This window comes from Oncorhynchus gorbuscha, linkage group LG26 (genome assembly GCF_021184085.1).
Source record: "Oncorhynchus gorbuscha isolate QuinsamMale2020 ecotype Even-year linkage group LG26, OgorEven_v1.0, whole genome shotgun sequence".
NCBI lineage: Eukaryota > Metazoa > Chordata > Actinopteri > Salmoniformes > Salmonidae > Oncorhynchus > Oncorhynchus gorbuscha.
In genome coordinates, this window is record NC_060198.1 from 23,314,360 (window position 1) to 23,338,919 (window position 24,560).

Here is a 24,560-nt window from a genome sequence, read left to right on the forward strand (position 1 = left end):
TCCCCCTTTGAATCCTTGGGGATCTCAGACGATATGAAAGAGAGGTTGAACAGGCTGGTAATAGGGGTTGCGACAATGGCGGCAGATAGTTTCAGAAATAGAGGGTCCAGATTGTCAAGCCCAGCTGATTTGTACGGGTCCAGGTTTTGCAGCTCTTTCAGAACATCTGCTATCTGGATTTGGGTAAAGGAGAACCTGGAGAGGCTTGGGCGAGGAGCTGCGGGGGGGGCAGAGCTGTTGGCCGAGGTTGGAGTAGCCAAGCGGAAGGCATGGCCAGCCGTTGAGAAGTGCTTATTGAAGTTTTCGATAATCATGGATTTATCGGTGGAGACCGTGTTACCTAGCCTCAGTGCAGTGGGCAGCTGGGAGGAGGTGCTCTTTTTCTCCATGGACTTCACAGTGTCCCAGAACTTTTTGGAGTTGGAGCTACAGGATGCAAACTTCTGCCTGAAGAAGCTGGCCTTAGCTTTCCTGACTGACTGCGTGTATTGGTTTCTGACTTCCCTGAACAGTTGCATATCACAGGGGCTATTCGATGCTATTGCAGTCCGCCACATGATGTTTTTGTGCTGGTAGAGGGCAGTCAGGTCTGGAGTGAACCAAGGGCTGTATCTGTTCTTGGGTCTGCATTTTTTGAACGGAGCATGCTTATCTAAAATGGTGAGGAAGTTACTTTTAAATAATGACCAGGCATCCTCAACTGACGGGATGAGGTCAATGTCCTTCCAGGATACCCGGGCCAGGTCGATTAGAAAGGCCTGCTCACAGAAGTGTTTTAGGGAGCGTTTGACAGTGATGAGGGGTGGTCGTTTGAGTGCGGCTCCGTGGCGGATACAGGCAATGAGGCAGTGGTCGCTGAGATCCTGGTTGAAGACAGCGGAGGTGTATTTGGAGGGCCAGTTGGTCGGGATGACGTCTATCTGTCATATACATCTCTCTGTGTATCTACATGCTATCTTCACATTATTTTGAATGTTTTATGTTCACACCTCAGCGTCTTGCGTTTTTGAAATTATAGAAAAAATAAATACTCAACAGTAGGTGTCATAAAGGGTTTCAACTTGAACTCCCCATACAAAAAAAATAGAATTTGGTAATAAAAATAGAATTTGGGGAATAACACAGCTGGCTCCCTTTGAGTGTGTGTGTGTGTGTGTGTGTGTGTGTGTGTGTGTGTGTGTGTGTGTGTGTGTGTGTGTGTGTGTGTGTGTGTGTGTGTGTGTGTGTGTGTGTGTGTGTGTGTGTGTGTGTGTGTGTGTGTGTGTGTGTGTGTTGCTGACCTAAAGAATCAATGTAGCGAACATGATTATGGTTAAGACACTCTGCAACCACACGAATGCACGCACACACAGACACACACCAGAATCACATAATGTCCAAACAAGAAAATCCTTGACGTTTTGTCGACAAATTTCCAAAAGCAATATGTACACAGCAAAAAGAATGCTGTCAGTTCAGTCTTATGTATGGGGTCCAAAGGTCAGAGGTCCAGAGGTCACTGTGATGATGAGCCAGACAGTATCATCGGATGTCTTGTGTTGACGAATGAGAGAACAAGTGTTCAACACCAGCCTCTTGTCCTTCTGTCTCTCACTAGAAGACCCAGGTGACTGGGACCCACTGCTGGGTTGCAGAGACCTTCTCCAGAGCTGCCTTCAGGTTCCTGTATCTCTCGTCCAGGTTGCCGTTGACGATGGTGAGGTCAAAGTAGTGTCCGTAGGCCGTCTGGATGCGGGGGCTCTCGTCCACTGTTCTCTTTAGCTCTGAGTCCTACAGAGAACAAAGACGGAGGTTGATAGAACTTAGAGAAACAGGAAGGGAAGAGGCCCCACACAAGCTAATTAGTTATGTTTATGAGGCGCCAATAGACATGTAAGACGTGTAGCTATTGAGCAACGTTTGGGCGTTTCAGCTTTACAGCAAGTTGTGGCCTTGGGTCTATAACGTTCTATCGGTGCAAAGCAAAGTTCTACCTGAACTAGTCATGTTCACTGTTGCTATTTGAATATATAAATGATAGAATAACACTATTGTACCCAGATAAAGTCAGGATACATCCTCAAGTACATCAAGACATGTATTATGATCATCAGACGAGTGACTGTCGTCACTGAAAAACGATGTGACATTGTTTACTTCTGACATTTCTGACAGTGTTGTCGGCAAAGACACGTCCTGATTCGTCCGTCTGCATTTGTTCAGGCTTGTGATTGGATAGCTCCAAGTTCAAATGGCTTCATGCAGTTCGAACTTCTTAGTGTTGACTTTTTTTTCCACTTGTACTTTTTCAAAAATCTAACTTCACAGATGTACAGTATAAAGAACCATCTGAATATCTATTATATGTGGCTCACTCATTTTTGACCAAAAAAATCAGTTGTGTGAATTTGGACGGATGTCCTTTAGGTGCCATTCTTGATACACACGGGAGACAGCGTGAAAAACCCAGCAGCATTGCAGTTCTTGACACAAACCAATGTGCCTGGCACCTACTACCATACCCCGTTCAAAAGCACTTAAATGTTTCGTCTCTCCCATTCACCCTCTGAATGGCACACATACACAATCTAAGTCTCAATTGTTCCAAGGCTTAAAAATCCTTCTTTAACTGTGTCTCCGCCCCTTCATCTACACTGATTGATGTGGATTTAACAGGTGACGTCAATAAGGGATCATAGCTTTCACCTGGTCAGACTATGTCATGGAAAGAGCAGGTGTCCTTAATGTTTTGTATACTCAGTGTATAATGGCTAAACAAAGTGAGGCATGTTGGTCTTCCTGAATGAAAGACATAGTCAGTAGCTGTCAGTCATTATCCTCTGTTTGGCTTCACCCTAGTGCTTACCGTCAGCTGCTTGGTGACGACTCCAGTCTCGATGGCCGACTGGTTCATGGCCTTGAGGACCTCAAAATCAGGGGCCTCGATGAACACCACGTAAGGCAGGAACTCAGACGTCCACAGTACCTTCAAGGCCTGGAAGTAGTGCAAGGAAAACAATGTCTGTAAGAGGTACCAATGTCTCTAACTGTTAGGACCCTGAATACACCCATATAGGGCTCCAGATTGGGGTGTGTGAGGTCACAATGTGGCCAATCGCTCCTACCTGAGGATTGGCGTCCAGTACACAGATGCGACCGGCCTCCACCACCTCATGGATGGAGTCAATCTTGGTGCCGTAGAGATTGCCGTCATACTCGCCATGCTCCAGGTAGTGACCGTTCTTGATGTCTGCCTCCATCTTGCTCCGCGAGGTGAAGGCATACATCTGGCCTTCCCGCTCCCCTAACTTTGGCTTTCTGGAGGTGTCTGGAGGAGGCAAGAATATCATCTACATTTGAGTTATTTAGCAGACAATCTTATCCAGAGCGACTTGCTGGAAACTATTTAACAATCACTAGTTACTGTATGAAGGTGTCCTAACACAATGGATTCAATCCAAAAATCCAAAGAACATTCTTGGATTGTCAGAACTCTACATCAACGGCTAGCTTTAGCGTGTTAGCATTTTTGTTGTTGTTTTTAATCAGTTGGATAGTTAGCGTTAGCAACACTCACGGGGGATGGTGGTGCCGTAGTGCTGTGGGTCAGACAGCAGCAGGTTGTTCTTCAGGCTGCGTCGGCCCACTCCCAAAGCACCAATCAGAACCAACGTCTTCCTGCGGAACGGAGGCACCTTGGCAACATCCTCATAGATCAGTAACTCATGCCTGTCAAACTCTAAGAGATAGAGAAATAGAGAGAGAGAGAGAGAGACAGAGACAGAGAGAGAGAGAGCGAGAGAGAGACAGAGAGAGACAGATACAGAGAGAGAGAGACAGAGAGAGAGAGAGAGAGACAGAGAGAGAGAGAGGGTGAATAAAAACCATGACAGATAAAGACAGAGAAATACAGTGACAAATTGATAGCTTTATTTATGTGTCAACCTTTCAATGTAACTTACAGAACATTTTCAGAATTCATAAAATTCCCACCTGCATTCTTAGTGGTTAGATACATCATATTTTTCTTCTTGTTCTTTCCCGCCACTCCAGTACAAAGGTTTCATGTCACAATAACAGACATGTAAACAACGATGATCCCATACAAACATAATCCCACACAAACATGATCCATTACAAACTCCATCTATCCACATGTATCCACAGGTATTCACATGGTTTTCTTATTGATCATCCATTTGATTTTTACACTAGGGGGCAGTATATAACAATGCCAAGTAGAGATCATGGGTACAAAAAGATGGAAACATTCCGAAATGGACCTGGGGCTTTCCCACCCGGACCCAATATGCATAAATATTTGTTACTAGGGGGCAGTATTTTCATTTTTGGAGAAAAAAATGTTCCCGGATAGTTTGTCAGGACAAGAGGCTAGAATATGCATGTAATTGACAGCTTCGGATAGAAAACACTCTAACATTTCCAAAACTGTAAAGATATTGTCTGTGAGTATAACAGAACTGATGTTGCAGGCGAAAGCCTGAGAAAAATCCAATCCGGAAATGCCCCAGGTTTTGAAAGCGCTGCGTTCCAATGAGTCCTTATTGAGCTGTGAATGTGCCATCAACGAGCATACGCTTTCTACGTATTCCCCAAGGTGTCTACAGCATTGTGACGTAGTTTTACGCATTTATGTTGAACATTGCGTAAGTGGTCACATGGTGGCTCCGAGAGAGATTCTCGTATAAAATACAGAGGTAGCCATTACTCCTACTGAAAAACAAATTGTCCCGACGGATATATTATCGAATAGATATTAGAAAAACACCTTGAGGATTGATTCTAAACAATGTTTGCCAGGTTTCTGTCGATATTATGGATCTAATTTGGAATATTTGCAATTTCCGGGCGATTTCTCAGCCAAAGTGAAGAACAAACGCTACAAAAATAATATTTTGGGAAAAATGAACTTTGGCTATCTACCTTGGAGTCTCATGAGTGAAAACATCCGAAGTTCATCAAAGGTAAATGATTTAATTTGATTGCTTTTCTGATTTTGGTGACAAGGTTGTCTGCTGCTAGCAAGGCATAATGCTATGCTAGTCTATGATAAACTTACACAAATGCTTGTCTAGCTTTGGCTGTAAAGCATATTTTGAAAATCTGAGATGACAGGGTGATTAACAAAAGGCTAAGCTGTGTTCCAATATATTTCACTTGTGATTTTCATGAATTGGAAGATTTTCTAGGAAGATTTATGTCCGTTGTTTTATGCTAATTAGTGTCAGTCAATGATTACGCTCCCGGACCCGGGTTTGAGAGTCACAAGAAGTTAAAGAGACCCGTTCTGAACGGACCTGTCACGCCCTGATCGAAGTATTTTGTGTTTATCTTTATGTATTGGGTCAGGCCAGGGTGTGGCATGGGGTTTTTGTATTGTGGTGTGTTTTGTCTTGGGGTTTTGGTGTGTATATATTGGGATTGTAGCTAGTGGGGTGATCTAGCAAAGTCTATGGCTATCTGGAGTGGTTCTCAATCAGAGGCAGGTGTTTATCGTTGTCTCTGATTGGGAACCATATTTAGGCAGCCATATTCTTTGAGTTTGTCGTGGGTGATTGTTCTTAGTGTCCTTGTTCCTGTCTGTGTTAGTTTTCACTAGTGTAGGCTGTTTCGGTTTTCATTACGTTCTTTGTTTTGTAGTGTTTGTATTTTAGATTCGTGTTACGTTTTTTGTTCATTAAACATGGATCGCAATCTACACGCTGCGTTTTGGTCCGACTCTCCTTCACCACACCTAGAAAACCGTTACAGGACCCGAGGACAACTAGACCCATTCAGTATAGACCTGGTTGCTGACTCGATCCGAGTAAGAAAAAAGTGAAAAGTGAAGTGATAAATCTACTTTATTAACCCGGAGCTGATCACTCAAAGAGGGAGAGGTGTCGCTCTAGCAGGTGTGGGAGGGAGTGTGTTAATGTGAGCGAGTGACACAGGGTGGAGGGAGGGAGAGATGAGAGATATTAACCAACAAAGCCGACTTGTGCTATAGCAAACTAATAGCTGCCATAGCTAGGTTATTTATCATCCAATACAATTACGTAGTACCAGTCTTGACTGCATCAAACCGGGAGAAGCCAGTTAAGCTAGCTAGATAGATAGGAAGGCTAATTGAGGCTGCAGTGATTGAGCTCTCTCGTCCTACAGCTACAAATAACAACAACTCCATTCAGAATATTAAGTACCAGCCTAACCGTTGGCTCATGGTCGTTGTAGCCTACCCTGCTTCTTAAACGTTTAATTCTGTGATCTTAATTCCATCTTCCATTAATTAGATATCTCATAACTTTTGCCACGGAGGCTCTATGACGCTTTGATGACTTACGATTGGCCAACAACAAGCTACAAGTGCCACTATCGTGAAAAGAGTGGCAGCATAAATGATACAATTTATCTCTCTCTACTACAGCAGTCACCTTTCGGGTATGTACGGGTCCTTTCAGACAAGTCAGTTCAAATGAAACATACCCAAAGACCCCTGACAATCATATCATATCAGATCCAACCCAGACCCGTGACATTATTTACAATTCTGGATCCGGACCCACTCGGGTCTCTGTATTCTGTACCTCACCCATCATTCCTCTCTACATAAGCTACATAATAAGCTACACATCTAGGATCTGACTCATATTAAATGCTGTCTGTTCATTAGTGATGAGACAGACAGACAGACAGACAGACAGACAGACAGACAGACAGACAGACAGACAGACAGACAGACAGACAGACAGACAGACAGACAGACAGACAGACAGACAGACAGACAGACAGACAGACAGACAGACAGACAGACAGACAGTATGACTGCCACACCACCAGCTATGAGTCATGACCACAGTAAAATTCCATTTGACCATTGAGTGATGGTTATCTCCTTTTATGCATTCGAGACACGCTTTGGTTGTACCCAACATGTTTGTGCAGTTATCCAATTATTTTTTAAATTCACTTTTATTTAACTAGGCAATTAAGAACAAACTCTTATTTACAATGACGGCCTACCGGGGAACAGTGGGTTAACTGCCTTGTTCAGGTGCAGAACGACATATTTTTACCCTGTCAGCTCGGGGATGTGATCCAGCAACCTTTCGGTTACTTGCCCAACGCTCTAACAACTAGGCTACCTCCCGCCCCAATACATAGCTTTCTGCATATTGTGCATGGCAGAAAAATGAAACAAATGAAATAAAACTGATTTAAGATGTCTGCTATACTGTTACATATGCACTGGTCCTACCTGGGGGGGGCTAGCTCCACGTCTCTCTTGACAAAGGCTTTTCTCTTCTCCTCCAGCAGCTGACTGGGGATCAGCCCAGCACTGCCTCCCTCCACGCAACAACGAGCCTGACAGACCCACAGGATGAACCTCTCATCAATACTTAGACCCACCAGCACGCACACCGTTTACCGATAGGAACAAGTAGCCAAATGGAGAGGTGATAGCATTGACAGCAGAAGCAATACACAAAACAATGTGCGTTACATACAGTACATGGCAAAATAATCCCTATGCACCCACCTGCCACCAGTTGAGGTCATCCTGATTGACGATCTGCAGGATGTCACGGGTGTAGAACTTAAGCCCCGCCTCTTTACACGGGATCAGGTTGTCATTGGCCGGGTCATAGTCATAGTGACACTTCACAAACACCTGTGGGGAACAGGAAGCCGACACATCCAGATGGTTACGAGTCTGTTACTGTTGGATAGTGTTGAACATTTCGTGGCAAATTCAAAAGGAGGAGCTTGAGTCGTGCACATTTCCAACTTGCAAAGTCTACATTTAAACTTAAATACATCTGCACATCTATCACTCCAGTGTTTAAGTGCTATATTGTAATTATTTCGCCACTATGACCTATGCATTGCCTTACCTCCGTTATCCTACCTCATTTGCACACACTGTATAGACCTTTCCTATTGTGTTATTGACTGTACGCTTGTTTCTTCCATGTGTAACTCTGTGTTGTTGTCTGTGTCGCATTGCTTTGCTTTATCTTGGCCAGGTGGGGCGGCAGCGTAGCCTAGTGGTTAGAGCGTTGGACTAGTAACCGGAAGGTTTCGAGTTCAAACCCCTGAGCTGACAAGGTACAAATCTGTCATTCTGCCCCTGAACAGGCAGTTAACCCACTGTTCCCAGGCCGTCATTGAAAATAAGAATATGTTCTTAACTGACTTGCCTGGTTAAATAAAGGTAAAAAAAAAAATAAAACTAGCCGGGTTAAATAATGGTGAAATAAATCAAATGTTTATCGAAGTGTCATTTTTGCTCTAGAGCCCTCCATGTGTGCATTCAGAGTATAAAGTCCTATACAGTATTCCAGCTGATCACAGCAGGCCATTATCCACAAGAATGCATGAAAACAAAGCACTTTCTACAATCCTCCCATGAACTACATTAGGCCTAGTGCAAACATCAACTCTTCCTCAGCAGCCATAACACCCTTCTGCTGACGACTTGTTTGTACTTTCAGACTAACTTTTCACCCCCCCCCCCACAGCCCACCAGCCACAGAACCAGAGAAGATAAAAGGGAAGAAATCCCCCAAAATGACATAAAGGGATTACTCAGCCCCATCTGCCTGGTGGTATCCATGACAACCAGAGGGGGTGAACACTAGCAGACAATGTGACACTGTCATAATCCACCCCTCAAAGAATATATTCTTAGAGCCAGTAAATGATGTGCAAACTGTGTAGTAGATTGAAGTTCATTGGCAGGGGCAGATTAGTGCATTTACCTACCGCAGGGCATTTGGGTACAATAGTGGGGACCTGTCTGTGGGGCTTATGGCTCGTCTGTCTGGAGGCATGGGGCTCTTGTTAAACCTGTCTGTTGGGCTGGTAGCATGCTGTTACAGCAAGTGTTGTGTATGTTAACCCTTACCTGTCCACTTGCAGTTTGTTAGGTCACACATCATTTTGATAGTCTGGATTGTCCATCTGTAGATTCTCTACAATCAAAAAACGATCTGTTGATAAGCAACTCCTTGCCTACGGTTAGGGTTAGGTTTAGAATAAGGGTTAGGGTAAGGCTTAAGGTTAGGGTAAGGCTTAAGGTTAAGGTAAGGGTTAAGTTAGGGTTAGGACAAGGGTTTACGTTAGGGTTAGTAGATAGTTAGTTGAAATGTTACTGATTGTCTGTTGAGCATCTACAGATGGGACTATCCCCCCCCCATAAAGTGTTATCGTTTGTTATTAACCTCGTACTTTGTCTGGGGCCTTGGTACTTTATTTCTCGTACCTGTCCTGGCGCATGGCCCTCCTGATAGCTGGGGAGGATCTTGAGCACCACGCTGCCGCTGGCATCCTGCAGCATCTCCTGCACCACCCTCGGGTCTTCACCCACCTCCTTCCCGTTCAACTCCTTGATGATGTCACCCGCGTGGAGGAGACCCTGCTGGTCAATCATCCCTCCGTGGAGGATCCTGGCAATCACCAGCTCCCCCGCCTCCACACGGAATGTCACGCCCTGAACAGGTTCAAAACATATAAACCAATGGGGACGTTGCTACTTTGGCACAAACTCTGTCCTCTCATCATTGTCCTTCTACAATGTCCAATATGTTCAATAAAATATCTAAAAATGAAAAAATAATGGGAATTCCCTCTCCTGAAAAAAGGACATGAATGAGAATACACCACAATTTTACACTATGGTTAAAACCACTAGCCTGTTTGGGATTCAGCCAAAGGAGTAAGAGTTGACTAAAACACCTCAACTCTGGGTGCCATGCTATCTATAACAGATAGGTGATCGACAACGAGCAAGGTGGTACTAACCAGGTGTTCACCAGCTACTTTGCGGATGCCCACCATCCGGACGGTATCTGGGGGCACGGGCTGGTTGCTGACGGGGGGCTCCATGTAGGCACAGAGGCTGGGTGGAGGGTGTCACACACCTGGGACGCCACCGAGTCATGGGTCTCCAGCAGAGACTGGGAACCAGTCGGCAGAGAAAGAACATTAGATTGACAGCAGACTGAGGCAATACTTCCTTAAGACTAAATAGAGTATTATGTGATGAAGGATGTGTCTACTCTGCATGTCCATGTAGGTGTATGTGTGCATTGATGTCCACGTGAGTGTATGGCTTAATGGGTATGGGTATGCGTGTGCATACTTGTGTGCGTCTGTGTGTGTGTACCTGAAAGTGGGGGTTGATGAGGATGCGCGTGAGCTCTGCTGCAGTGTTGCTTTGGTGTGTGAAGGGACTCAGCTCTCTGAGGATCTCCTCGACCAGCTCTACGTTGTTGTCCCTCACCGCCACCAATCTGGTCTTTTCCAGACTCTCTGGTTCCTATGGGACATAAAGAAAACACACACACACACTTATTATTTTATTTGAATACATTTTGAAATATTAAAGACAAACCTCCCGCTTTGGCCTGGGTGTGTCAAAGACCAAAGAGCTGTCAAAGGACACCAGAAACAAAATTGTAGACCTGCACCAGGCTGGGAAGACTGAATCTGCAATAGGTAAGCAGCTTTGTTTGAATAAATCAACTGTGGGAGCAATTAGTAGGAAATGGAAGACATACAAGACCACTGATTATCTCCCTTGATCTGGGGCTCCATGCAAGATCTCACCCTGTGGGATCAAAATGATCACAAAAACGGTGAGCAAAAATCCCAGAACCACACGGGGGGACCTAGTGAATGACCTGCAGAGAGCTGGGACCAAAGTAACAAAGCCTACCATCAGTAACACACTACACCGCCAGGGACTCAAATCCTGCAGTGCCAGACGTGTCCCCCTGCTTAAGCCAGTACATGTCCAGGCCCATCTGAAGTTTGCTAGAGAGCATTTGGATGATCCAGAAGAAGATTGGGAGAATGAGATATGGTCAGATGAGTTTCGAGGACAAAGAATGCTGAGTTGCATCCAAAGGACACCATACCTACTGTGAAGCATGGGGGTGGAAACATCAAGCTTTGGGGCTGTTTTTCTGCAAAGGGACCAGGACGACTGATCCATGTAGAGGAAAGAATGAATGGGGCCATGTATCGTCAGATTTTGAGTGAAAACCTCCTTCCATCAGCAAGGGCATTGAAAATGAAACGTGGCTGGGTCTTTCAGCATTACAATGATCCCAAACAAACCGCCCGGGCAACGAAGGAGTGGCTTTGTAAGAAGCATTTGAAGGTCCTGGAGTGGCCTAGCCAGTCTCCAGATCTCAATCCCATAGAAAATCTTTGGAGGGAGTTGAGATTCCATGTTGCCCAGCAACAGCCCGAAAACATCACTGCTCTAGAGGAGATAAACATGGAGGAATGGGCCAAAATACCAGCAACAGTGTGTGAAAACCTTGTGAAGACTTACAGAAAACATTTGACCTCTGTCATTGCCAACAAAGGGTATATAACAAAGTATTGAGATAAACTTTTGTTATTGACCAAATACTTATTTTCCACCATAATTTGCAAATAAATTCATAAAAAATCCTACAATGTGATTTTCTGGATTTTTTTCTTCTCATTTTGTCTGTCATAGTTGAAGTGTACCTATGATGAAAATTACAGGCCTCTCTCATCTTTTTATGTGGGCCTGAGTAGCAGGCAGTTTACTCTGGGCACCTTATTCATCCAAGCTACTCAATACGGCCCCCTGCCATAAGAAGTTATTAAGATGGAAATAAATATGTTTCAGAATGGTTTGGGGTTCTTTAAAAATAGTAAGTACACATACTTTGCACCTTAAAATATATATAAAAATCTTTCAAAATCATTGAAACTTTTTTTTGCTCTATTTGACTTTAATATGATTAATTAAGTATTTTTCATCAAAGTAGAGTGGAAGCCATTAATACTTCACAGAGTCTCCAAATTCCGCCCAAAATGTCCTTACTGCCTGGCTGACTTTCTCTTTGAAGTTCATTCACAGAGGGAAATGAGTTCAAAGTCAGCTGATCATGTCTTTAATGTAAAAGCAGATGCTTGAAAGTAATTATTGAGAGAATTAGTGGACATGAACAACTGAAGGGACGGGCCAGACACGACCATGGGTTCTGGGACTGAGTGGCATCTGGCACGAGCCTGGAATTTAGGCTTCCAGCCCAGTGGTTGTCTTAAGAGCAGATTTAGGATCCATCTATCCTTCTTTAACGTAAACCTAACATGAAGAGGGATTTAGCTAATCTGTACTGGGATCAACACTTAAAGGCAAAGTGACCCACCTACACAGAGTATATGGGCCTCACTGCCAGACCAATTTAATTTGAACTTTTATGGAATCATGCCACATGGTGGACAAGTAGTGCACCTACACCTTAAATCTGATTCATTGACAAACTGTGGTTCAAGGCAAATAAATACGTCAGGCCTCCCTTAGAAGTGCTAATTTTAGTCTGGGCTGTCACTTCTCATTTCCCCTGTAGGGGAGAGCCAGCGAGTGTGTGTGTGTGTGTGCGTGTGTGTGTGTGTGTGTGTGTGTGTGAGAGAGAGAGAGAGAGAGAGAGAGAGAGAGAGAGAGAGAGAGAGAGAGAGAGAGAGAGAGAGAGAGAGAGAGAGAGAGAGAGAGAGAGAGAGAGAGAGAGAGAGAGAGAGAGAGAGAGAGACTCCTCTCATCATCTGACATCAAAGCGGTCCAGCAGCAGTCATTAGTGCTGGGGCATGACAGTTCCACATCCTCAGATGTCGACATAGTTTGAGATTATATTACCCTCTTCAAGAGATGGCCTAATTTAAATCATTTAATTTACTTGCCCTAACTATGAATAAATGAATAACAAAATGATAAAGACCTGTTGTGCTTAAAAAAAAGATCTGTGTCTTAGTAGCCTTTGTTCCAAACCGACCCCCTGCATTTACAGCAACAGTACCCAGATACATCCTCTTTAATCACTGAGCAAGACTTAATAGCCTTTGTTCCAAACCGACCCCCTGCATTTACAGCAACAGTAACCAGATACATCCCCTTTAATCACTGAGCAAGACTTCAATGGAAGGTGCAAAACCCTTCTCCTTTGACCATTAATTGAACAAAAGGCTAAACACCCTATTTATTTCCTAAGCAATTGAATGATTCCTCTTTCCGTCTCATTTGTTTACAGCTGTGGTTTCCTTTCCCTCAGACATGGAGAAAGTTGTAATGACTTACAGCTCTCCCTGCTATTTTCATTTGGTAGTAAATCATTTAACAGTTTGCAAAGGTTGATGCGTCCCACCTTTTTAAAAATGCATGTCAGCAGAAGGGGGATATCAGTTGCAATTACATGCTGTAATGCCTCTCACCTTTTATAGAATGCATGTTCAGAGGGAGGGTGTCAGTTTACATGGCATTGTCTCTGTTGCCATACAGGGTTGTGAGTTCGTAAAGGCTTGAATGAGTGATAGCTTCTGGGAACGTGCAATGTACTTTTGGCACTGGCAATTCTTGGTTTTAGGACTGTGGGCCTTATTCAATCACTCTCTCTGGTTTGTGTGTGTGTGTGTGTGTGCGCGCGCCTGTGTGTGTATAAGTGTGTGTGTGTGTGTGTGTGTGTGTGTGTGTGTGTGTGTGTGTGTGTGTGTGTGTGTGTGTGTGTGTGTGTGTGTGTGTGTGTGTGTGTGTGTGTGTGTGTGTGTGTGTGTGTGTGTGTGTGTGTGTGTGTGTGTGTGTGTGTGACCCTACATACTAGGCCTATATTTTTCACCTTGCTCTGACTCACTACAAGGCTCTGTGTAGGCCTGTGTGTAAATACATCCTGCCATGTTTGACTGTATGTATACAAGGTCTCTCTCTCTCTCTGACTTACCACGGGGCTGTCTATGATGCCCTTGAGGAAGATGAGGTCCAGGTCATTGGCAGTGGTGGAGTTGTTGCTGTCACTCAGGGTATCCAGGACCTGGGGGGGTACCACTATACACAGGGACACAAACACAGATACAGATTCAGAGGAATGAGTTACACCCAGCTTCACACAGAGACACAGAAACACAGATACAGATTCATAGGAATGAGTTACACCCAGCTTCACACAGAGACACAGAAACACAGATACAGATTCAGAGGAATGAGTTACACCCAGCTTCACACAGAGACACAGAAACACAGATACAGATTCAGAGGAATGAGTTACACCCAGCTTCACACAGAGACACAGAAACACAGATACAGATTCAGAGGAATGAGTTAGACCCAGCTTCACACAGAGACACAGAAACACAGATACAGATTCATAGGAATGAGTTACACCCAGCTTCACACAGAGACACAGAAACACAGATACAGATTCAGAGGAATGAGTTACACCCAGCTTCACACAGAGACACAGAAACACAGATACAGATTCAGAGGAATGAGTTACACCCAGCTTCACACAGAGACACAGAAACACAGATACAGATTCATAGGAATGAGTTACACCCAGCTTCACACAGAGACACAGAAACACAGATACAGATTCAGAGGAATGAGTTACACCCAGCTTCACACAGAGACACAAAAACACAGACACAGATTCAAAGGAATGAGTTACACCCAGCTTCACACAAGAGACACAGAACACACAGAGACACAGCTTCACAAAGAGACACAGAAACACAGATAGAGATTCAGAGGAATGAGTTAAACCCAGCTTCACAAAGAGACTCAGAAACACAGATACAGTCAGAGGAATGAGTTAGACCCAGCTTCATACAGCAACACAAAAACACAGACACAGATTCAGAGGAATGAGTTACACCCAGCTTCACACAGAAAGACAGAAACACAGATACAGATTCATAGGAATGAGTTACACCCAGCTTCACACAGAGACACAGAAACACAGATACAGATTCATAGGAATGAGTTACACCCAGCTTCACACAGAGACACAGAAACACAGATACAGATTCAAAGGAACGAGTTACACCCAGCTTCACACAGAGACACAGAGACACAGAGACACAGATACAGATTCAGAGGAATGAGTTACACCCAGCTTCACAAAGAGACACAGAAACACAGATACAGTCAGAGGAATGAGTTACACCCAGCTTCACACAGAGACACAGAAACACAGATACAGATTCATAGGAATGAGTTACACCCAGCTTCAAACAGAGACACAGAAACACAGATACAGATTCATAGGAATGAGTTACACCCAGCTTCACACAGAGCCACAGAAACACAGATACAGATTCAGAGGAATGAGTTACACCCAGCTTCACACAGAAAGACAGAAACACAGATACAGATTCATAGGAATGAGTTACACCCAGCTTCACAAAGAGACACAGAAACACAGATACAGACAGAGACAGAGACACAGAGACACAGAGACACAGAGACACAGATACAGAGGAATGAGTTAGACCCAGCTTCATACAGCAACACAAAAACACAGACACAGATTCAGAGGAATGAGTTTACACCCAGCTTCACACAGAGACACAGATACACAGATACAGATTCAAAGGAATGAGTTACACCCAGCTTTACACAGAGACACAGAGACAGAGACACAGAGACACAGAGACACAGAGACACAGATACAGAGGAATGAGTTACACCCAGCTTCACAAAGAGACACAGAAACACCGATAGAGATTCAGAGGAATGAGTTAAACCCAGCTTCACAAAGAGACTCAGAAACACAGATACAGTCAGAGGAATGAGTTAGACCACAGCTTCACACAGCAACACAAAAACACAGACACAGATTCAGAGAATGAGCTTCACTTCACACACAGAAACACAGATACAGATTCAGAGGAAGAGTCACACAGAGACACAGAAACACAGATACAGATTCAGAGGAACAGTTACACCCAGCTTCACACAGAGACACAGAAACACAGATACAGATTCAGAGGAATGAGTTACACCCAGCTTCACAGACAGAGACACAGAAACACAGATACAGATTCATAGGAATGAGTTACACCCAGCTTCACACAGAGACACAGAAACACAGATACAGATTCAGAGGAAATGAGTTACACCCAGCTTCACACAGAGACACAGAAACACAGATACAGATTCAGAGGAATGAGACACAGAGACACAGAAACACAGAAACACATAGGACAGAGACACACACACAGAACACAGACAGATACAGATTCAGAGGAATGAGTTACACCCAGCTTCAGCTTCACAAAGAGACACAGAAACACAGATACAGATTCAGAGGAATGAGTTACACCCAGCAGACACACAGAGACACACACAGAGACACAGAGACACAGAAACACAGACACAGATTCAGAGGAATGAGTTTACACCCAGCTTCACACAGAGACACAGATACACAGATACAGATTCAAAGGAACGAGTTACACCCAGCTTTACACAGAGACACAGAGACAGAGACACAGAGACACAGAGACACAGAGACACAGAGACACAGATACAGAGGAATGAGTTACACCCAGCTTCACAAAGAGACACAGAAACACAGATACAGATTCAGAGGAATGAGTTACACCCAGCTTCACACAGAGACACAGAAACACAGATACAGCAGAGGAATGAGTTAGAGCTTCATACAGAAACACAAACACAGACAGATTCAGAGGAATGAGTTACACCCAGCTTCACACAGAGACACAGAAACACAGATACAGATTCAGAGGAATGAGTTAGACCCAGCTTCACACAGAGACACAAAAACACAACACAGATTCAAAGGAATGAGTTACACCCAGCTTCACTTCACAATGAGACACAGAAACACAGATACAGATTCAGAGAGACACAGAGTCAGAGGAACACACCCAGCTTCACACAGAGACACAAACACAAACACACAGATTCAGAGACACAGAGACACAGAAACACAGATACAGATTCATTGGAATGAGTTACACCCAGCTTCACACAGAGCCACAGAAACACAGATACAGATTCATAGGAATGAGTTACACCCAGCTTCACACAGAGACACAGAAACACAGATGCAGATTCATAGGAATGAGTTACACCCAGCTTCACACAGAGACACAGAAACACAGATACGGATTCAGAGGAATGAGTTCACACAGAGACACAGAAACACAGACAGATTCACACAGAGACACAAAAACACAGATACAGATTCAAAGGAATGAGTTACACCCAGCTTCACAATGAGACACAGATACAGATTCAGAGGAATGAGTTACACCCAGCACACGGAGACACAGAAACACAGAGACACAGATACAGAGAGAAATGAGTTACACCCAGCTTCACACAGAGACACAGAAACACAGATACAGATTCAGAGGAATGAGTTACACCCAGCTTCACTTACACAGAGACACAGAGACAGAGACAGAGGAATGAGTTACACCCAGACACAGAACACACAGAAACACACAGATTCAGAGGAATGAGTTACACCCAGCTTCACACAGAGACACAGAAACACAGACAGACAGTTACACCCAGATTCACACAGAGACACAGATACAGAGAATGAGTTAGACCTAGCTTCACACAGAGACACAGAAACACAGACACAGATTCAAAGGAATGAGTTACACCCAGCTTCACACAGAGACACAGAGACACAGAGACACAGATACAGATTCAGAGACAGACAGAGACACAGAAACACAGAAACACAGATTCAGAGGAATGAGTTACACCCAGCTTCACACAGAGACACAGAGACACAAACACAGACACAGATTCAGAGGAATGAGTTTACACCCAGCTTCACACAGAGACACAGAAACACAGATACAGTCAGACACAGCTTTCAGATTCAGAGGAATGAGAATTTACACCCAGACACACAGACACAGAGACACAGAAACACAGATACAGATTCAGAGGAATGAGTTACACCCAGCTTCACACAGAGACACAGAAACACAGATACAGATTCAGAGGAATGAGTTACACCCAGCTTCACTTCACAATTACAGATTCAGAGGAATGAGTTACACCCAGCTTCACACAGAAACACAGAAACACAGATACAGATTCAGAGGAATGAGTTACACCCAGCTTCACACAGAGACACAGAAACACAGATACAGATTCAGAGGAATGAGTTCACACAGAGACACACCAGTTCACAGATTCACAGAGACACAGATACTTCACACAGAGACAGAACACAGCTTCACACAGAGACACAGAAACACAGATACAGATTCAGAGGAATGAGTTACACCCAGCTTCAGAGACACAGAGACACAGAAACACAGATACAGATTCAGAGGAATGAGTTAGACCCAGCTTCACACAGAGACACAGAAACACAGACAGATTCAGAGGAATGAGTTACACCCAGCTTCACACAGAGACACAGAGACACAGAAACACAGATACAGATTCAGAGGAATGAGTTACACCCAGCTTCACACAGAGACACAGAAACACAGACACAGAAAGGAACAGACACAGCTTCACACAGAGACACAGAAACACAGATACAGTCAGAGGAATGGGTTAGACCCAGCTTCATACAGCAGACACAAAAACACAGACACAGATTCAGAGGAATGAGTTACACCCAGCTTCACACAGAGACACAGAAACACAGATACAGATTCAAAGGAATGAGTTACACCCAGCTTCACACAGAGACAGAGACACAGAAACACAGATACAGATTCATAGGAATGAGTTACACCCAGCTTCACACAGAGACACAGAAACACAGATCACACAGTTACACCCAGCTTCACACAGAGACACAGAAACACAGATACAGATTCAGAGGAATGAGTTAGACCCAGCTTCACACAGAGACACAGAAACACAGACAGATTCAAAGGAATGAGTTACACCCAGCTTCACACAGAGACACAGAAACACAGATACAGATTCAGAGGAATGAGTTACACCCAGCTTCACACAGAGACACAGAAACACAGATACAGATTCAGAGGAATGAGTTACAACCCAGCTTCACACAAACAGAAGAAACACAGATACAGATTCAGAGGAATGAGTTACACCCAGAAACACAGAGACACAGAGACACAGAGACACAGAGACACACACAGACACAGAGACACAGAGACACAGAGACACAGATACAGATTCAGAGACAATGAGACACAGAGTTGAGACACCCAGCTTCACACAGAGACACAGAAACACAGATACAGATTCAAAGGAACGAGTTACACCCAGCTTCACACAGAGACACAGAAACACAGATACAGATTCAGAGGAATGAGTTACACCCAGATTCACACAGAGACACAGATACAGAGAAATGAGTTAGACCCAGCTTCACAAAGAGACACAGAAACACAGATACAGTCGGAGGAACGAGTTACACCCAGCTTCACACAGAGACACAGAGACACAGAGACACAGATACAGATTCAGAGGAATGAGTTACACCCAGCTTCACATTTACATTACATTTAAGTCATTTAGCAGACGCTCTTATCCAGAGCGACTTACAAATTGGTGCATTCACCTTATGACATCCAGTGGAACAACCACTTTACAATAGTGCATCTAAATATTTTAAGGGGGGGTGAGAAGGATTACTTTATCCTATCTAGGTATTCCTTAAAGAGGTGGGGTTTCAGGTGTCTCCGGAAGGTGGTGATTGACTCCGCTGTCCTGGCGTCGTGAGGGAGTTTGTTCCACCATTGGGGAGCCAGAGAACAGTTTTGACTGGGCTGAGCAGGGAACTGTACTTCCTCAGTGGTAGGGAGGCGAGCAGGCCAGAGGTGGATGAACGCAGTGCCCTTATTTGGGTGTAGGGCCTGATCAGAGCCTGGAGGTACTGAGGTGCCGTTCCCCTCACAGAGGCAAGCACCATGATCTTGTAGCGGAGACCCAGCTTCAACTGGAAGCCAGTGGAGAGAGCGGAGAAACACAGAGCGGAGGTGACGTGAGAGAACTTGGGAAGGTTGAACACTCACACAGCAACACAAAAACACAGATACAGGCTGCAGCGTTCTGGATGAGTTGTAGGGGTTTAATGGCACAGGCAGGGAGCCCAGCAAACAGAGTTGCAGTAATCAGACGGGAGATGACAAGTGCCTGGATTAGGACCTGCGCCAGCTTCCTGTGTGAGGCAGGGTCGTACTCTGCGGATGTTGTAGAGCATGAACCTACAGGAACGGGCCACCGCCAGATTGAGGAATGTTAGTTGAGAACGACAGGGTGTTGTCCAGGATCACGCCAAGGTTCTTAGCGCTCTGGGAGGAGGACACAATGGAGTTGTCAACCGTGATGGCGAGATCATGGAACGGGCAGTCCTTCGGGAGGAAGAGCAGCTCCGTCTTGCCAGAGGAAAGTTCAGCTTGAGGTGGTGATCCGTCATCCACACTGATATGTCTGCCAGACATGCAGAGATGCAATTCGCCACCTGGTCATCAGAAGTGGGAAAGGAGAAGATTAATTGTGAATGTTACGTCTGCATAGCAATGATAGGAGAGACCATGTGAGGTTATGACAGAGCCAAGTGACTTGGTGTATAGCGAGAATAGGAGAGGGCCTAGAACAGAGCCCTGGGGACACCAGTGACACAGAGAGCGCGTGGTGAGAGACAGATTCTCGCCACGCCACCTGGTAGGAGCGACCTGTCAGGTAGGACGCAATCCAAGCGTTACCGCCCGGAGATGCCCAACTCGGAGAGGGTGGAGAGGAGGATCTGATGGTTCACAGTATCGAAGGCAGCCAGATAGGTCTAGAAGGATGAGAGCAGAGGAGAGAGAGTTAGCTTTAGCGGTGCGGAGCGCCTCCGTGATACAGAGAAGACACAGATACAGTTGAATGACTAGTCTTGAAACCTGACTGATTTGGATCAAGAAGGTCATTCTGAGAGAGATAGCGGGAGAGCTGACCAAGGACGGCACGTTCAAGAGTTTTGGAGAGAAAAGAAAAAGAAGGGATACTGGTCTGTAGTTGTTGACATCGGAGGGATCGAGTGTAGGTTTTTTCAGAAGAGGGTGCAACTCTCGCCCTCTTGAAGACGGAAGGGACGTAGCCAGCGGTCAGGGATAAGTTGATGAGCGAGGTCAGAGGAATGAGGAGAAGGTCTCCGGAAATGGTCTGGAGAAGAGAGGAGGGGATAGGAAACACAGAGCGGGCAGGTTGTTGGGCGGCCGGCCGTCACAAGACGCGAGATTTCATCTGGAGAGAGAGAGGGAGAAAGAGGTCAGAGCACAGGGTAGGGCAGTGTGAGCAGAACCAGCGGTGTCGTTAGACACAGCAAACGAGGATCAGGATGTCGAACACAGAGACCTTCTTTTCAAAATGGTTGACCCAGAAGTCATCTGCAGAGAGGAGGAGGTCACACAGGGGGAGGGGGAGGAGGATTCAGGAGGGAGGAGAAGGTGGCAAAGAGCTTCCTAGGGTTAGAGGCAGATGCTTGGAATTTAGAGTGGTAGAAAGTGGCTTTAGCAGCAGAGACAGAGGACAGAAAATGTAGAGAGGAGGAGTGAAAGGATGCCAGGTCCGCAGGGAGGCGAGTTTTCCTCCATTTCCAGCTCACTGCCCGGAGCCCTGTTCTGTGAGCTCGCAATGAGTCGTCAAGCCACGGAGCGGGAGGGAGGACGAGCCGGCCTGGAAGATCAGGGACATAGAGAGTCAAAGGATGCAGAAAGGGAGGGAGAGGAGGGTTGAGGAGGCAGAATCAGGAGATAGGTTGGAGAAGGTTTGAGCAGAGGAAGAGATGATAGGATGGAAGAGGAGAGAGAGCTTAGCAGAGGAATGAGTTAGGGGGAGAGACACAGAGCGAAGATAACAAAGATACACAGAAACACAGATACAGATTCAGAGGAATGAGTTACACCCAGCTTCACAAAGAGACACAGAAACACAGATACAGTCAGAGGAATGAGTTAGACCCAGCTTCACACAGCAACACAAAAACACAGACACAGATTCAGAGGAATGAGTTTACACCCAGCTTCACAAAGATACACAGAAACACAGACACAGAACAGAGTTACACCCACACAGAGACACAGAGACACAGAGACACAGAGACACAGAGACACAGATACAGATTGAGGAATGAGTTACACCCAGCTTCACAAAGAGACACAGAAACACAGATAGAGATTCAGAGGAATGAGTTACACCCAGCTTCACAAAGAGACTCAGAAACACAGATACAGTCAGAGGAATGAGTTAGACCCAGCTTCATACAGCAACACAAAAACACAGACACAGATTCAGAGGAATGAGTTTACACCCAGCTTCACACAGACACAGAGACACAGAAACACAGACACAGATTCAGAGGAATGAGTTTACACCCAGCTTCACACACACAGAGACACAGAAACACAGATACAGTCAGAGGAATGAGTTAGACCCAGCTTCATACAGCAACACAAAAACACAGACACAGATTCAGAGGAATGAGTTTACACCCAGCTTCACACAGAGACACAGAGACACAGAAACACAGATACAGATTCATAGGAATGAGTTAGACCCAGCTTCATACAGCAACACAAAAACACAGAAACACAGATACAGATTCAGAGGAATGAGTTTACACCCAGCTTCACACAGAGACACAGACACAGAAACACAGATACAGTCAGAGGAATGAGTTAGACCCAGCTTCACACAGAGAAATAAGACTAATTCAGGATTGACCCTTGGAAAGAGGAAATAGTCGCCCTTTTTGCGAAGGCAAGTTAAACTTGAAGTGAATGTTTTGGAGGAGATATCACATTTCTACTGCCAAGGTTCAGGAGGTTTTCCGGACCACCTTGAATGGATCATCAGTTTTAGCTTCATCTCATAAAACCTTCAGCAGGCAGCTAAATGTATAAAGCAAGCGGTTGTTTTACAGCCTTGCAACTCAATTTACAGCACAGTCATGAAGCTCCCCCCGTTATTAAACAAGATTTGTAGCTGTATTCTGTCTCTGCATTTCTGCACCCAGCTATGAGTGACTAAGCTATGAGTGACTAAGCTATGAGTGACTAACAATGACATCAACATGTCGTTAGCATGTCACTCTCCAGTACAGGATATAAGGACTTTAAAAGTAGATCTACACATCGTTAGTCACAATCAATGGCCGCATCCTATACTGTCATAGTATCTCATACGTGGTTTGCCCAAGGTCTCAGTTGACCACCAGTTGACCACCTGCTATTGATTAAAAACAGTCTATTTTGAGGTAGCTAAGTCCCAGAGAAAATAATAAGTGCTCATACAGTATCTTCTCTCTATATCACTGCTGGGTAACATTTGTGTGCCTTAAAGGGGCAATCAACAGTAACAAAAAAAATAATAATGTTTACCAACCACTGTTTCAGTAAAACGCTGAGGGGATGAGGCTAGAGAAATGTTACCACTCTCAAATTCATAGAAAGAGCTATGGATGCAAGGACTGACCAGCCATGAATAGAGTTTTAACCATGTTTTGAGGTTATACAGTGTTTGTGTACATGTATTTGTTTTAAAATATTGGAGTAAAACAAGCTTATTTTGGGTTGTGATGGGGCACGGCAGTTGAACTAAGCTCATGAGGCATTTATACGTTCGTCTGTTGAAGGAAGAGAGTCAGACCGAAATGCAGCGTGTTTGTTACTCATGATCTTTAATGAATAAAAACGTGATACATGAAATAACTATACAATACAAAACAAACGGAACGTGAAATCTAATTACAGCATATCTGGTGAACACTACACAGAGACAGGAACAATCACCCACGAAATACAAAGCGAACTAAGGCTGCCTAAATACGGTTCCCAATCAGAGACAACGAGAATCACCTGACTCTGATTGAGAATCGCCTCAGGCAGCCAAGCCTATACAACACCCCTAAACAGCCGCGATCCCAAATACTACAAACCCCAATACGAAAAACAACATATAAACTCATGTCACACCCTGGCCTACCCAAACATATAACAAAAACACAAAATACAATGACCAAGGCGTGACACATATCATTTATTTATAAGTCAACAAATGGATGTAGCAACTGCAGATTGACCTTTAATGTCAAGTGTGACCCAAGACTCTCTCCACCAAATCCCAAAACTTATGCAGGAAAGGATGGCGGCAGTTGTCTGGACAAGCAGTGAAAAATGGGTCTACTTCCAGGAAGTAACAGTGTCAGTTCAATCTCCATTTAGGGGACACATTATACGGCTTCATTAAAGTAGCCCTTTTCTGGCTGCGGCATTGAGAAACTGTGGGTGTTAATGGCTGTGTGGTGTGTTTATGGATGTGGGTGTCATATAGAACATGGGGCGGCCCCATTTTTCAGAGCTACAGAGAGGAGATGAGCTGGGTAAGGGAGGAGGAGGTTGAGGGGCTGGAGGAAGGAAAGGAGGGGTGGAGGGAGGAAAGGAAGGGAGAGGGAAAAACAAAACTCACCACGCTCGGAGCCAGTCAACGCCACAGGCATGTCGAGGCTTTAGTCAAACTGTGTCAGCTGCCGAGAGAGAGAGAGAGAGAGAGAGAGAACTGTGAGGAAATGTTTCCATTAGTCAGGATCTGAGCTATCGGACATTTGTACAGTAATCTAATCAGACCTACATACTTAGGTCCAATATTCATCCTCTGTAAACATCAAACAGGTAGTTCCATTCTATACGGTCAAAAGCTTTTTCAGAATCTAATGAAGCCGTCACTACAGATTCTTGGTCATAATACATAATATTAAATAATCTTCTGATATTATCAGGAGATGAGCAAACAGCAAACA

The 24,560-nt window shown here is 44.7% G+C and overlaps 1 pseudogene; it reads right to left on the reverse strand.

The window, feature by feature from the left end:
* Positions 1 to 785: 785 nt before the first annotated feature.
* LOC124016140 lies at positions 786 to 24,283 on the reverse strand (annotated as a pseudogene).
* Between the last annotated feature and the right edge of the window lie 277 nt (positions 24,284 to 24,560).